The following is a 16,826-nucleotide window of genomic DNA, read 5'->3' as shown; positions in this document are numbered from 1 at the left end:
TTTATGTATTTACATTTCAAAAGTTATCCCCTTCCCCCTTTCTAACCTCCCCCATCCCCCTGTTATTATGTGGATGTTCCACTCCCACCCACATACTCCCACTTCAAGGCCCTGCCATTTCCCTACATTGGGGAAATGAACCTTCAGAGGACCAAGGGCTTTTCCTCCTATTGATGCTGGATAATGCCATCCTCTGCTACATGTGTGGATAGAGCCATGGGGCCCTTCATATGTACTCATTGGTTGGTGGTTTAGTCTGGAGGGACTTGTTGGTTGACATTGCTGTCCTTCCTACGGGATTGCAAATCCCTTCAGCTCCTTCAGTCTTTTCTCGAACTCCTCCATTGGGGTCCTTTTCTTCTAATGGTTAGCTGCAAGCATCTGTATCAGTTGGGCTCTGCCAGAGTCAGGAGACATTCATATCTGACTCCAGTCAGCAAAAGGCTCAGAATTCTTACAGTCTGTTCTGTTTCATCATAACACAAATTCTAGGGAGACAGCAAAGCTGATCGCTTAATTTCATTTTATGGAAAAATGAAGAGACTAATTGACTAATTGGCCTCCAAAATTTAAATATATGGCCTCCAATATATATATATATATGTATATATATATATATATTTCAAAGTAAGATAGTATATGATTAGATAGCATTACAAATATTTTCCACTTTCTATACCGAGCTTTCTATCATTTTGCATGATATACTTTTTTTTTTTTAAAGTAACTTTTGCTCAGATTTCTTTTCTCTCTCGGAGTGTCACATTGCAGACCACATGTTCTGGATAATTAGAATGTAAAAACTGAATCTTTATGGTATTTTTGTTGTTGTTGTTTTGTTTTGTTAAAGCTAAATTATGATTTTCTGAGCATTTAGCTGTTCCAAATGTTTTCAGATTTGCAGCCATCCTAAATAAGTATGTTTGTAATAAAACACAAAGCTTGGAGGTTTTCACTTGAATTTTTCTGTTTGGGTGTGAAATTAGGATTGCTTTCAACATAATAGGAAATTATAGATGTGTGGAGGGAATCTGAACCCATCTGAATTTACTTTAGTCCAGACTTCATAGAAGATTAACATTCCATTTAATTTCTACGTGACAGCTTTTCCCAAATGCTTTAAAAATCACAATTTCTGCGGCTGTCATTTTAGTTTATATAAGAAGCAATCTCTCACGTGGCCATCTCATTTTACTTTCAATAACTGAACTAACAACCCCTTATTTCAGAACTCAAGTGTTGCTTGTGGAAGGAGTAGCATTATCTATGGTTTTGGCTACTGGTTTATTTTACTCATTGGTTTTACTTGAAATGTATAATCTGTGAATAAAGCTCAGGATAGTTCCCCCCAAAGAAAAGAAAGGATGGGAAATTCAAGAGCAGAAGATAAAATGCACATTTTTAGCCACTGTGATTGAACTGGCTAAAATAAATATGTCTTCCTACAGACTAGAGAGGACTAATGAGAACATACGTATAGAAAGTGAGATCTGTATCAAAGAGAGCAGATTGAAGGCTTTATTTTGCTGTGTCACTCAGTCCCTGAGTTTCTGTTCTACCAAGTGGAAATACATAATAAATTAAAGGACTGTTACAAATTAGGAGAGAGACCTATACAGGGAGACACAAACAGCTGAAGAAAAGTTTCCTGGAGGTGTCTCAGCATGCTGAGATACTGGGGAAGCATGACATGCCAGTTAGCTGAACATCCCTTCTAGAAAAGAAACATGATACTCGAGAAGAATTTGGTCTTAAACTCCACAGCAGAGAGGAATTTTCCTATCCCCTGAGAAAAGCACTTGCTCTATATTAATCAGACCATTCTACTTATATCATCAATTCCTTTAGTTAACCAAACATCCCTTTGAGAAAAGGAAAATTCAGGAAGGCCAAATTTGACTGCACAGCTCGTAAGGTGGAGACAAGGAACTCCAATCCTGTACTGATTTCAAGACAAAAATTGTCATGCCTAGCCCTATATTGAGGGATCTCATTCCCAAGAATTGAAGGATCCAGCTTTTAATTTTAGAACAAGTTTTCCACTTTCAGGCAGGAAAGCTCATCTTCAGAAGATGACTAGCTGTAGAACAGGAGACCAGAATGGCAGATCATAGAGTCATCTAATATGGAAAGACTAAAAGAAAATTCTGGACTCTCTTCAGGCAAGAGTTATTTAAGAGAGTGGATCAAGTTGGAATGAGAAAGATAGGACATAAGAATTCACCTGAATCCAATTTAATTCCTCAGGGTCATTGCCAAAAGCATTCTGTTTTTCTCCTTAGGTCTTCAGCTGTTTCTTCTTGGACAATAAAGTCCCTTCACACCAATCCTCCAAACTATGATAATGAAATCTACTTGCCCTGTTTTAAAAGTTTCCTGAAACATCCTTTGTATGTTCTAGGGCTTCAAGGGCCACTAGCAGCTGAGAACAGATCTTAAAGAGCATTTTCAGAGCTTCTTTTACCTTACTTTTCACTTCGAATTTATGGGACAAAAATTATGTCCTTTGAATCTCTCCAAAGTACTCTTTTGGATTTCTATAGAATTGGCGCTAAATCATATTTAGATATATTTAATAAAATAGACCCAGTTGCCTTTTAGGGAGTAGAGTGTAATCCACTTCATCCAATATATTCTTTGTTCATTAATCAATTCCTGCAAACAGGCTTGTTAAATGCTTCTAAAATAGCTTCATGACTCATGACCTCTGTGCATCTCTAGATCATTTCTAATGCTTGCAAGAGAATTCACTGTTATCTGAACAAAAACGACTGTACAATACAAAACTTCTAATTTACAGCGAACTTTATGGCTAAGTATGGCAGCAAAACATTGACCTGAGTGTAGGGCTCTTCTAAAGATCTGATTATGCCCATGGTTTCAGCCTAGAAATGATCTTAACTTTTTTTGTGGTTTTGAGTTTCAAATCTTTCCTTCACAAATACATGGAAAGCTGAACTGCTCCTGTTAGTCTCCATTGCTGACAGGAGATCAAGACTGGAAGATGATAACTCCTTTTTGAATAAAAAGACATTTTGAGACCAAATTTTGAGAATGTATGGCTCATTATCATGATAACACCCTCTCCTCCATATGATTGATTGGATAAGATAATTCCAAATCTGTGTCACATAATGCAAGAATCAATGACATGTATTATTTAATTAAAAAACTCTCACTATGTTGAAAAACTCTGATTATCAGTGTGATGGTGATTCCATACAGTGAGTATACCAGGAAAACTCAATTTTCCGCACTCTACTAAGGCAAACCTTCCTTTAATGTATCTAAGATTCTGATTCCAACAATTTTAAGGCTATTGTCACTCATTCTAGTCAGTACCTATTTTGTGACGTAAAAACCCTCATTCCCTTTCCCTTCTAATCTTGTTTCTTTCAAAAGCATTAAATTAACTTTTATGAAGGAAAAGAAAGAACCTGACTGAAGGCAGGGAGGTTAATTGATGCTATTGTTTCTGTGACATGGCACTATTCTACAAAGGGTGGTAATTTCATCAGATGGAATTCAAAACTTTAGGGAGAAAGAATTATGGCCTTTCAAGCACTCAAAATACCTTTCGAGATGTATGCGAAAAAGATAATTGATGAGTTTGGATTGTCCTTTGAGAAGATGTGGGAAGAGGGTCTGAATCCAATCAAAGATTGTTTTAAAGAATAGGAGGTGAATTCTCAATAGAGCTGTGCGGAACACATTTTAAGAGGGGGAAAAAGTGTTACAATTGAAAATTCTGCTTTCCCTGGAAATTCACTTCATTCTTTAGAAATGCAGATTTGTCTCCTCAAGTCCAAAATTGCAATGGTATTAGTCGTTAGATTGTTAGATAGGACAAGCTCAGGGAAATAGAATACAATCTGCCGTTTAGTAGGTGACCACCACATGTCTGAGAGTACATTTACTAATATAGAAATGCTATCTGATTCATTCCTGATAACATCCCTCAAAGACCTTACAAACCAGGAAATCAGAGCTTAAAGAAATCTGATATATATTCCATGGTCATGATATTAAAAATGACAGCACCGAGATTACTAGTGAAGTTCCACTGACAAATAGGAGCATTGGCCTCTATAGTCTGTCTCCAGATAATTCATGCATGGGATGCTTTCTATTTTGTTTTTACATCAACAGAGAATAAACCAAAAGTTGACAGCATAGCCAATTATTAATATTTCATTTCTATTTATTTGTATAAATAATTTCTTTTACACTAATAACCAATCAAATAGAGAATGCGATTTAAAAGTGGATATGCCGGGATATTTTGTAGCTATTCAAATTGATGTTCTTATCTTCAATAGCCACAGGAATTAAACTTGCATTGAGGATCTTTGTCATATTTGGTACACGACATAGCTTGCTGCTATATTTCACTATTCAAAATATACCTTAGATTTCACCTGTCACTTCTGAAAATTACTTAATGGCATCCCTTCTCTAAGGGACTGTTTCAGAACTTCATCAAAGAGTTATGAAATTGGCCTAGATTTTGCTGCCATATCTGTAGACTATTGATTTGTTTATCATTTCGAATGATTGAAGCAATTTGGTGAAAGATAGGTCTCCTCTGAAGCATAGTGAATAAGATAAAGAAGTCTATGTGGTCGGTCCTCTGAAAGAACTTATTTAAAAGAATGAAAGTGAGTATAAATTAGAATAATTTTCTTGTAGAAGTTAGAGTTCATGGAATACTGGGGATAAACACCTCCCTTGTATTATAAGACTAGCATATTAGCCTTAAAAGAATCTCTTAGGACTGAAGAACGCGAGGTATAACCTTCATAGACAGGCGTTCTGAAAGACGAACATGAGACGGCTTTAAAAACACTTTGATTTCAGTACTGCTTTTACTTAGAAGTATTTTCTGTTTGTTTTTTTCAAGTCAGATTCATTCTCTGTACTAAAACACATGACACAGTTCAGGCTAACCTCAAACTAAAAGTAAACCTCTTGCCTCCTCAGTGTTGTGATTATAGGCTTGGGCCTTTACACTTAGGAGTAATTTGGATTAGAAAAGGAAAGAAAACAGAGACATACTTATGTCTGCACAGATAGAAAAGAGCCTGACTACCTGAGATGCTAGATAGTCTTGCATGATGGCTCTGTTGTCCCAAATAGCTATGGAAGGCATGAAGTCTTTGTGCTCATAGGCAAGCACTAGTTGACTGTTAAACACACAGGGTTGTTCCTTCAAAGAAACGAATTCTTAATCTGTTATCTGCCAAGAATGCTTACTAGCCTGGCAACCTTACTATCTGTGCAGCTAGAGACCAGACTGGACTCTCCATCAAATCCTTTTTATAAGCTTCATCTTCTTAGTCAATCTACAGAACCCAGTTCTATGGAAGGTCTCACAGGTACTTTACAAAGAATTTCAATGTAGTCACATCTATTCTTTATTTAGCTTACTTTGCTCCTCAAGGAGATTTATGTGTGCTTCATTGCACACATGGAATTGAGTTAATTATCACCAAGTTGCCCTGTGCTTAAATATGCCTAAAATAAACCATGCTGCATCAAATTCCTAAAGTTTGAACCAATGCTAGCTATTTAGTCATGTTGAACCAGACAACCTTGCTTCCATAGATTTTTCCTCCATGGGTGATGGTGGTGACAGAGATCCCTCCCCCCAACCACACACACACACACACACACACACACACACACACACACACACACAAACTGCAAATGTATGAAAAAAATTGGATGTGCATATTTCTCTGGTAATATAGTTCGTCAACTCCCAAACATAACTTCTATACCTGTCAGATGAGTGTTGTTTTAGAACTGACTGGGGATGTCCTTATTATAAGTGTAACTGGTTTACTATAAAGTTGATATTTTGTTTCTGTGAGCATGAAGTATATTTCTGCACAGTGATAGACTTCCTTGTGCTGATGTGAGTTCTTTGGTTAATTGACAATATGAAGAAGAATGTGGAAATTGTTGCACACAGGTGCTCTCCCCTCCCTCTCTCTAGTTGTAAGAAAACTTATTTATTTAAACCATTTCCTCAGATATCAGTTGGCAGAAACCACTTCTGCAATATTCAGCAACTTAGCTCTCAGTTTTGCAATGCCAGACAATATGTGCCATTCCAGATACAACGATTTCAATGTTTAGAAATGTAGTGGGCACAAATGTCATTGTATTACATTCTAAGGCATTTTTAGAAAGAGAATATATGTATTTTTTAGTGAATTATACTAGTGGCTATAGTCACAGACATTGCTTCTATACTAGTTCATATAATTATTAAGAAAGTAATATAGCCTTTCAGCTTGGGGCTTATTTGCTATCAAGGTGATAATATTAGCAAGCACTGTTGCAGACACAAGGCTTTGTTCTCACTCTGTCTTGACTGCCATGGGTCCTGCAGACAATGACATGCTGTGTCCTCAGGGAATGTATTGAGTATCCTAATTTATTACTAGAAATTGTAAAAGGACACCAAAAATTTTCCAACCTAGGATATAACATTTAATGCTTTTCAGAACTATTTCGATCAAAATCCACCTTACGGTTCATTTGTTTTTCAGGTTAATGGCACATTTACTTTATAGTCTCTCTCTCTCTCTCTCTCTCTCTCTCTCTCTCTCTCTCACACACACACACACACACACATACACACACACAGACAGACAGAAACACACACACACACACACAGGTTCTTTAGATGTCTTAGAAAATAAAATAAACACATGTACTTGTCCTACTTTTTATTTGCCGAAGGCAAGCACACGCTCACTTTTTCTTAGCCCCAATTTAGGTCACTGAACATGGCCCAGTCAGTCATCACAACAGTTTCTTCTAGTAGCATGACAGGTCACAGAGGTCTGCCATTCGTGTTTCTGCCACGTGTATTCACAAGGAAGCATACTGGGGAGGACTCACATTGTGATCTTATAGTTTTAGTACATAGTACTTAAAATACTGTCATTACCCAAGAATACAAGATATGTACATATAGAATCCAAGAGTAAAACACAGTGCCAGATAACCAGAGTAACAGTTGTTTAACTGTGGATTTCTGAACTACTACTCTTTCAGCTTCAGCTTCATGGTTGAACGATACCCTATACCACACATGCACAGCAATCTTACCTGCTTACCTTATTCAGCAAATTAAGGGATTTCTACATCAGGATCTGACTATTCTGGATTCTGTTCCTTTTTTTTTCAAAATGGTTATAGGAAGTTCAACCAGAGTATATAACTAGCAGTGACATAAATCTCCTTTCAATGTATGTCTAGAAGCATTTCATCTTTCGTGCACATTGATTGCTAAGTTCAAATCTAACTTTTAATATAATTTCTTTCTGTGATTTATACGCGAGCTGTGTACTGCATTCCAAGCACCTGTTATTGAAATATGATATGGGCTGAGTGCACACAGCCCTCTATCGATTTGTGCCAGCAACTCTGGTCAAGAAGCTCTCTTCATTCATCTCCACAACTGGCAGTGTCTTTAAAGAAATCTAGTACTTATTGAATTTGTGTAAAGCTGCTTAGTGATCCCTCCTATAATTTCCTCTGTGCAGTATTATCTTACAAATATGTGTGATGAATAGACTTTTAATAGAAAATGAGTTTCGTATTTTTCTCTTAGGGGTAGCAAACTCTGGTATGCAGGTCAACAGGATACCTTCAAATACTTTAAAATAAAATATTTGGAACCAACATAAGATGAAAGTTTAGTTATTCTTGTATTCAACTACATTGAGTATGCTAGAGAATATATTTGAAATCCTAGGGAAAAAAATTACCTAAAGTACAGATTTCTATATGGAATAAAATCTTTGTGATCTATCCATCCAGTAAATTAGAAACTCAACTACTCTCATGTGACTCCATTAGGATTTGGAAGCAATACGTCCTGAGCATTCTAGTATTTTGGAATGTACTTTTTTTATGTTTCTTGATGCTGTTAATATGATGTGTTTCTTCACCCCTGTGGCTTGTAAGTTTTACAGCTTGGATTCATCTCAGGCAGCTTTTGCTTGTTTTGTTTTCCTGTTAAGTTTCTGTGTGATTGGAGCAGCAGATTCCCCCTTGAGAGCTTTTACACAATTGTTTCGATTACTCACCAGATGTGTTACTATTCTTGAATTGTTTTCATATAATCATTCTTGGGAAACACACACACACACACACACACACACACACACACACACATATTAAGACTAGAAAATTTCCACATTGGCTCCAAAGTCTTACTAGTGTTTCAAGAACAGTTTCAGATTTGCAAAGCTTGAAATAAAGTGGAACTCAAACCCATTTTTAAAAGCAACCTAAAAACCTAAAACTGGTGCTGGCATTGTGGCTGAACAATAGAGTTCTTCTCTAACATGGATGAGCCCCTAGGTTGAGTTGCCAAGCACATACATTTAATATAATGAGTTCATTGGTAAATATAATTGCAATAGCTGTTGAGCATCACTTGAAAGCATCACATAAGGCTGAAGTGACACGTGCATAAAGTAGTGTTGCAAATGTCCTGATTATAAAACTTTGAGTTTTGTGCATGTATACATGTCATACCTCTTTGTATTAAAATCAGACAAAAGGGCTAATAGTGGATAAAACCAGTGGATAAAATTCCTACTCTACAAGCTTAGATATGGTTTGAATTCTTAGAACTCAAATAAAATCAGCCATAGTGACATGGGTTTGTAATCTCAATTCCACTAGGAAAAGATTGAATCAAATAAAAAGGAATCCTCCACAGCCTGTAGGACGCTGGTCACAGTGTACACAGCAGCACACAGCAAAGAATCCAGCTCAGAAAAAACAAGGTGGAAGGTGAAGAACAATGTCTAGTGTCATCATATGAACTTCACACGTGTGACATGCTGTGGCACACGTGTCCACATTCACACACAGATATCTCCTTCTCCCTGTCTCTCTCCTCCACCCACTCTCCATAAAACATGCACCAGAAAACACAATAGGAGCAATATTCAAATGTCTTTGTTAATCAAGTACTATGTAGAGCAGAATGACACAGTTCAGAACAAGCATACAAATACTTTTTGTCTCTGTTTCAAAGTAGATTTTCTATTTTCTTGATCAGAATAATTTTACAAGCTTTCATTATATTTTAAAGTATGTCGAATAATATCAAGAAAGTGAGACAGAATACCAAACTGAAGAATTTCTGTTACTTAAAGGAAAATAGTAAGAATCAGAGGGAAAATACTGAGGATTCGTGTCCTGCTGGGTAGAGTAAAGGATGTCTTCTGCTCGTTATTTGCTTTAAGCTTCTTTCTCAGGTAAAGATAAAGGACAAAGCTGAAATGTAAAACTAGCAGATAGTGAGGTTGATTTAAGAAGCCCACATTGTATATAAGATCCCATTTTTGTTCTCTTCTAGTAAATTCATCATGGTGGCAGAGGTGAGGTTTTGTTTCACTTTGATATTGTAGTACATTATACTAAGAAAATTGGAAACTGATAGAAATTACCTTTTATTATGTTTCCCTTAATTGAAATGAGCACCTCAGTTGAAACTGTGTCAAGCAGCTTTCATACTGCATCCCAGTTCTATGACTTAACACATAGGGAAGGCATAGATGCCAATGAAAGCATGAACAGCAAGCAGTGCACAGCCCAGGACCACGGAGAAGTGCCGTAGCCAGAAAAAGTTCACCTCCCTTATGGCAGGCTTCACTACTTCTAGAGCAGCTCCCTTGTTTTCAAGTTTTACTAGTTTCGTTGAGTATATTCCCTACTTGATGCAAATTTGTAAAAGTGCGTCCAATTCGCATACATATTGTAAAGGTGTATCCAATTCGCATACATAATCAAATTTTTCTTCTGCCAAGATGCTTATAAACAGACATCAAAATAAAGAGGTGAGAGGATTAACGGTGGCTCAGTCAACACTGAGTCCCCACCACAGGGAATCAGTCCGTGGCACTCAGTTCCCCTCCGGTGGTTCAGTCAGCTCTCCTTCCCCATGCTCAGCCATACAGTCAGCTGAGCCGCCTTGTTGCTCATATTTTCTTTTCTGCATTATTCATACTGTCCTAAGAATGCTATTCATGGATATTTAAGAATCTCTATCTTAAAATTGCCAGTCTTTTGGTAAGTTTGCGAGTTTGCTTCTTTCTTCTTTAAATGTTGAGAAGAATTAAAATCTAAACCTCCTCCCCCCAGAAGACCCCCAAAAACAAAAAACAAAACAAAACAAAAGAAACTCCTTTAATTTTTTGTACATGTAACCTGAGGTTTTCAAGTCAGAAGTTGCAGTGAAGGTGGGATGTACATGATAGGGTTTCTATGATAGGGCAGTTTCCGAGGAAACTGCCCTCAACAGCCTTTCTTAGCTCCTAGGACAGCCTGCAACACAGTTTCCTCAGGTGTGCCATCTCTCATTCCTACTTCAGGCTTTCTCCACCTTTCTCTCTCCTTATGTGGGTGGTTTTGAAAACCCAAAGCTTTATCAAATTCACTTCATGTGACTAAAAAGTGTGTAGAGCTCTAAAGAAAGAGACACTAGCCACCATTGGCAAAACAAACAGAGGTTTTCATAGAATTCCTGATTGTAGGAAGATGACTGAATGATGTTAGAGCGTGTGTTCCAGGGTTTCTTTTTTTTTTTTTTTTCCGGAGCTGGGGACCGAACCCAGGGTGTTCCAGGGTTTCTTAACGCCCATGTTTTAATCACTGCATGGTTCTGTCCTCTTGCCTATTCTGTTCAATATCTATTCCATAATTTAATTCAATGCATAAAAGTTCAGTTCCAAGGTTACCTTAAGTTCACATGCTAAGGCTTCTAATAGGAGCAAAAGACAAAAACAAATGAGAAAACAAAATCAAAAGCCAACAAAACAAACAGAAAGAAAAAAAGAAGAATGAAAGGGAAGAAGCGCTTGCTGACAGGAGCCTGATATAGATGTCTTCTGAAAGGCTCTGCCAGAGTCTTACTGATACAAATTAAGATACTTGCAGCTAACCATCAGACTCAGCGCAGGGACCCCAGTGGATGAGTTACAGAAAGGACAGAGGGGCTAAAGGGGTTTGCAACCCCACAGGAAGAACAATAATATCAACCAACCAGACCCCTCAGAGCTCCCAGGGATTAAACCACCAACCAAAGAGTATCCATGGGGGTAGTCATGGCTCCAGCTGCATATGTAGCAGAAGATGACCTTTTCTGACATCAATAGAAGGAGAAGCCTTTAGTCCTGTGAAGGTTTGTTTCCCCAGTATACAGGAATGCCAGGGTGTTGAGGTGGGAGTGGATGGGTGGGAGAGGAAGCATCCTTATAGAAGCAGGGGAAGGGGGATGAGAGAGGAGAACTGGAAAAAGGGATAACATTTGAAATGTAATACATAAATTATCCAATAAAAAATAATTATATAACATAGTAAAAAAAAAGGAAAAGAGTTATTGATTTTGGTTGTTCCTAAACCAAAATCCAACACTAGTTTAAACAATTGGTCACAGCAATTTTCAGAGCATATTTTTGATATTTTTGGAAAATGTCTATCCTCTTGTCTTAGCTGTTTAGTATTTCGATATTGTTTGCTTCTCTAAAGGGTACAAAAGTAAGGTTTACATTAGCCCGTCACATTCCAAACTAAAATTATCTTGAGTACATTTTAAATGTGCAAGGAAAATGGTGGCAAATTAAATGAAAAATCTGGTAATTGTGAGGACAAACAGATTAAGCATTCAGAAATTATGCAAAGCTGTAGTGTTTACAGTGTGTTAGCAAATTAAAAATTATCTCAGAAAAAGAGAGAAGCCAGAGGACAAACACCACCATTTTCTACAGGCTCATACAAATGATTTTGGAAAATGAAAAGAAAACTTAGATGAGAAAATAATGGAAACAGGAAAAATATATTTTCGGAAGCTCTGTCTCTCTGTAGTTAAACAGCATAGAAATCAATTTTGTGCAAGAAGTAATAATGTTTTCTAGCAAGCATGTTTTATTTACAGTTTTATTTAGCTGCAACAAAGAGTATTATGACATTGTACAAATGCAAACTGTAATTTTACTAAAACACAGATTTTGAATTTACAATTTATTAATAGAAATCGCAGAAGTGTTCTCCTGGTTAATGCTGCCAAGTGTGTAGGGAACACAGATGCCAGCGGGATGTGTTTCTAGCGATGTCCATCGATGTCAGTGATTCTCAAACTTCTTAATGCTGCGGTCCTGTAGCACAGTTTCATCTTGTACTCAACCCCAACCTTAAAATTATTTTTCTTGCTACTTTATAACAGTGATTTCCTACTGTTATGAATTATAGTGTAAATATCTGTGTTTGTTATGATCTTTGGCAACCCTTGTGAAAGTACTGTTTGACATCAAAAGGTTTTCCGTTTCACGGTTTGAGAACCACTGATATACATGTTGCCTGTCATTCTTTGTTCTATTTATCTTCTTCTATTCCTATTGAATTTGTACTGTTGGCATACACACATTTTTGTAAAAGTTGAGACCCTGATGGACCTGAGAGCCTACTATCTTAAGAAGACAGTCCAGTTTCCACATACTAATTCAAACAGGGAACAGAGAAAATAAACCACGTAATAGTGATCTGCAGCTATATTGTTAAGTATTAAGCCTTGTATTTATGAAACATGCAGTTATGAGAAAACAAGCATCATTGTGTCATGTATCTTTTTACATAGTAAAGAAATAATTTTGTGGGTTTTGAGATGGTAAACAAACTACAGAAACAGAGGCCAAGGAACTGCCTTCAGAAATGCTTCCTGCCTGCAATAATAAAGATTTGGGCATCGCTGGTATATCATTAGTGGGCCCAGGCTCTGTCATTATTCCAGAAATGACAAAGAAACAAACATGGTTTTATGGAGTTGAAAGTTTAGGCCAGTGAGCTGTGTCCATTACGGTACCCATCACAGATTATAGCATGAAGCTGGAGCCTGGTAAAGACCGACTGGAATCTTTCCATCTCAGTCAGCTCTGTGCAACTAAGTGGATTGCAATTTGTCATTGTTTTCAGTTCCCAATTTGCAATCTTGTTTGTCTCTAGAGTGCTGTGATGACAGGCATGTATTGCCAGGTGGGCTGGCTCCTAAGCTCCAGCCTAAGCTCCCTGTTCTTTATTAAGATGACTTTGCTGACTCCCCACACCCCAAGACAACAGATCTTTGTAATAATGATTTCCAAAATGTACAGAATGTATTGGTAGCAGGGAACTTCCCAGTGAATGACTAATTTCCTTATTTACCTTCAACATTGACCTTTGTATTTACATAGGTAATAAACACTCTAACAAAATATGGCTAAAGTAGAGGCAATAAATATTGAAGAGTAACATACATGTATTCAGCCTCTGTTTCTCTGCATATAGTCTTGTCCCTTTAAATTAAACATAAATAATAATAACAAACAATCACCCACTATTTATTTTTTTTGCCACTACATGCATCTAATTCATCAAGAGGTTATATTGATGCTATATTCAACAGATAGGCAAGATTGTTTCTGCTTTTTTTTCATTGCCAAATTCTTTTTGATCTAAACAACTATTAGCTTTAAAATATTTTATTTCAGGTCCAAACATGCACATAATATTTTAACCAAATCCAACCCATTTTATCTCCCCTACAATTCTTTCCTCAGCACTCACACTGATTGTTCTCAAATTCATGCTGTAACTTTTTAAAATTAATGCTTACTGAGTTCATCTAATGCTGTCTATATGTACAAGGGTAAAATTGGAGACATCTATTGGAGCATGGGTAGACTCTCCTTGCCTACATCCCTGAAGTAAAGTACTTCTCCATACCAAGCAGCTATTAATCACCAATAACTTCTCAAATAGAATGAAACCTCAAGAGATCCATCGGCATCCATACTGGGATTTAACTGGTTAGATCTTGTGCCAGTCTTATGCACAGAGTAGCAACCATTGTGGATTCAAGTATACATTTTCGTTGTTTAATTGCCATTTTGATGCAGATATCTACTTCCTATAGTTCTTACAGTCATTTCCCCTTTTTCTGCAGTGATCCCTGAGCCTATCCAATTCAGAACTAAGCAGTCCAAAATCTCTTATTCTTCACACATCTGTTTAGCTGGTTTGTGCTTCTGTACTAATTGTCCTCTAATCCAAAAAGAAGCTCGTCTGATAAGAGTTAAGAGATATGCTATTCTTTGGGTGTAATGATAAGAATGCAGCGAGTATCTCATTACTTTGTTGGTTTGGCAGAAAAATAGTAGTAGTCCATCCCATAGGGCCTATCACTGAGTTAGAATCAGTTTGGGATATAGCGTTTGATCTATGGATCAAGCTTTAAATACAATCGAAAGTGTTTGGTTACTCTCGTACTATTGTTCCACGATTGCTATCTGGTAGGGATGAGCTTCTCAATTAGAACCAGCTTGGTTAATCCATTTCTTATGACTCATTTTACTGAGTCCATCTAATGTTATCTGTATGTACATGGGTAGACTTGGAGCCATCTCTGGAGCATGAATAGGCTCTCCTTTTCTATATCCCTGAAGTCAAGTACTTCTCTGTACCAACAAGGTCTTCATCAAGAAGGTCTTACCATCAAGTTCTGGATGATAGCCATGAGCAATAACATGTAATGTAATGTAATGACTAGGGGAGGGATTACTGGACCCTACTGATGATCAAGTAGAAAAGAGGTAATTCATATCTGGAACTGGGTCTTTTATCCAATATAGGCTGTTTCACTTTCTTGGCTATTATGAAGAGAACAGTAATGGTTTTTGCTAAGATTATATCTCTGTAGTTGGAACAGACTAAGAGGGAGTAAAACTGGGTCATGTGGTAGCTATTTCTTGCTTGTAGTAGAACCGCCATATCAAACTACATTTCCAAAAACAGTGAATACACTTCTTCCTTTTTTCACATTTATCCCAATCAAGATATTATGTTGGAATTTTAATGGGCATTGCATGGAAGCTGTGGCTTCCATTTAGAAGACTGGTCATTTTCACACAGTTATATCTACTAATGCAGAATCATGAGAGGTCATTCTCCCTCTTTATTTTCTTCAGTTGCTTTTCTTAATGTCTGAAAAGTTTCATTGTACAGGCATTGTACTTTGTTGATTAGATTTATTCCAAAATTGTTTTTGAGGTGATTGTGAATGCGTTGCTTATTTCTCCCTTTATGTGTTTGTTCTTGGTACACATTTTATATCTTGATACATGGTCAGTTTTGAAGAAATTTCTATGAACTGCTGGAATAATGTGTATTCTTTAGTCCTTGGATGGAATATTCTGTAGGGATAGAAGTGTCTATTGGATCCATTTGATTTATGATGTCATTACCTTCATAAATTTATTTTATTTTTGTTCAGATGACTTGTCTATTGGTGAGAGATGAGTAGTGAAGTTAATTTTCTGTTATCACTGTGTTTGGTTTGATCTAATTTCTTAGAACTTCTTTTATGAAATTTATGAAATTGGTGGGTTGTTCCTTTTTGTTCCTTTATGTATGAAAGGACACTCCTTTTTTCTTCTAACTAGTTTTATGAGCCACTAATGACTTTTGCCTTGAATTTTCAAAGTGTACCCTACTTTTCTCACTGCCACTTTTATACATTTTCTATAGAGTTCTTATTCATATTTATAAAACAAACCCAAACAAGGCATATCTATAATTTAAAATGTCCCAGGAGTTCTCAAGACCCTTAGGCTGTATGAAACTTTATAGAATAGTCTTCCATACTGTCTGTATTCTGGCCCCACATACCTCTTCAATTTTATCATTATTACCCTTTTCAAAGTTCTATATACTCGTAATATTGACTATATTTCTGTTGCTTAGCATGAACTCCTGTCTTGCATAGATGCCTTGCTCTGAATCATTCTGATCAGATTTCCGACTATCCAATTTAAGTATTTGTATGCCAAGCCAAATTTCAGTAATTGAAATTATCTCATTTTCTTTGTCTAAAATTATCTCATTCTCTTGTATTTAGCTGAATATGCATTTTTTTCCTGACTTCTCCACAGCACAGATTGAAAGTAGGAGATGTATTTGTAGTTATCACCTTCTCCAAAATTTCTACAGTTGCAATGCAAATGAGATACTGACAATACACTTCTTCAGTAAACTAAAGCATTCACTCATCAAATGACTAAATAAGAAATCTTGAATAAATTATCCATTGTTTGTTTTTAACTCATATTATACTCTTGTTTGTTTATTAAATTCATTACATGTCTAAAGTGTTTTTTACAATATAAAATAATTATTGAAGTGATCGAAGATAGATCAACTATCATGATTCTTAAAATCTAAGCTGAAAAAGAACAAGAGAAGACAATGAATGAAAGTTCAATGTTCTTCATATCCTGGAGGTATAAGACACCAAGAATGCCAGATAAAAATCTAGACAAATCCATTTGTTTCTGATCAAGAATCAAGTGAACTCTTTGGTCTGAGATTTCATCTCTTCCTGTTTGAATCAGTATAGGAGGTTATAAAATTATGAAATAGCTTTATTTGCTTTGAATGGATATGACAGATAATGCTTGAGACTATTTCACTGAGCCATGGGACTGGGAGAGGTAAATTTGACCAGTGTGATGAGAGCAAAGATTCAGGGAACATAATCTGCTGAAGAAGAGAGAGTTGTGACAGAATCCTTGACTCTGTTAATTCTAATGAGTTCTTTAACACTAGGATTGCTTGGATAACTCTAGCTCCAGATGATATGATGCCATCTCCGGCATTACAGGCAGCTGTGTACATGTTGAAGACACACACACACACACACACACACACACACACACACACACACACTGAAAAATAAATCTTAAAAAACCAGAAATGCCATATTG

At 36.6% G+C, this 16,826-nt stretch overlaps 1 protein-coding gene across 44 annotated transcripts in view; it reads left to right on the top strand.

The window, feature by feature from the left end:
- Ptprd (protein tyrosine phosphatase, receptor type, D) overlaps nucleotides 1-16,826 on the top strand; it is a 2,322,278-nt gene that overhangs the window by 1,218,960 nt on the left and 1,086,492 nt on the right. The window lies entirely within an intron of this gene.

Source organism: Rattus norvegicus, chromosome 5 (genome assembly GCF_036323735.1).
Source record: "Rattus norvegicus strain BN/NHsdMcwi chromosome 5, GRCr8, whole genome shotgun sequence".
Classification (NCBI taxonomy): domain Eukaryota; kingdom Metazoa; phylum Chordata; class Mammalia; order Rodentia; family Muridae; genus Rattus; species Rattus norvegicus.
This window is presented reverse-complemented; position numbering and strand designations above follow the sequence as displayed.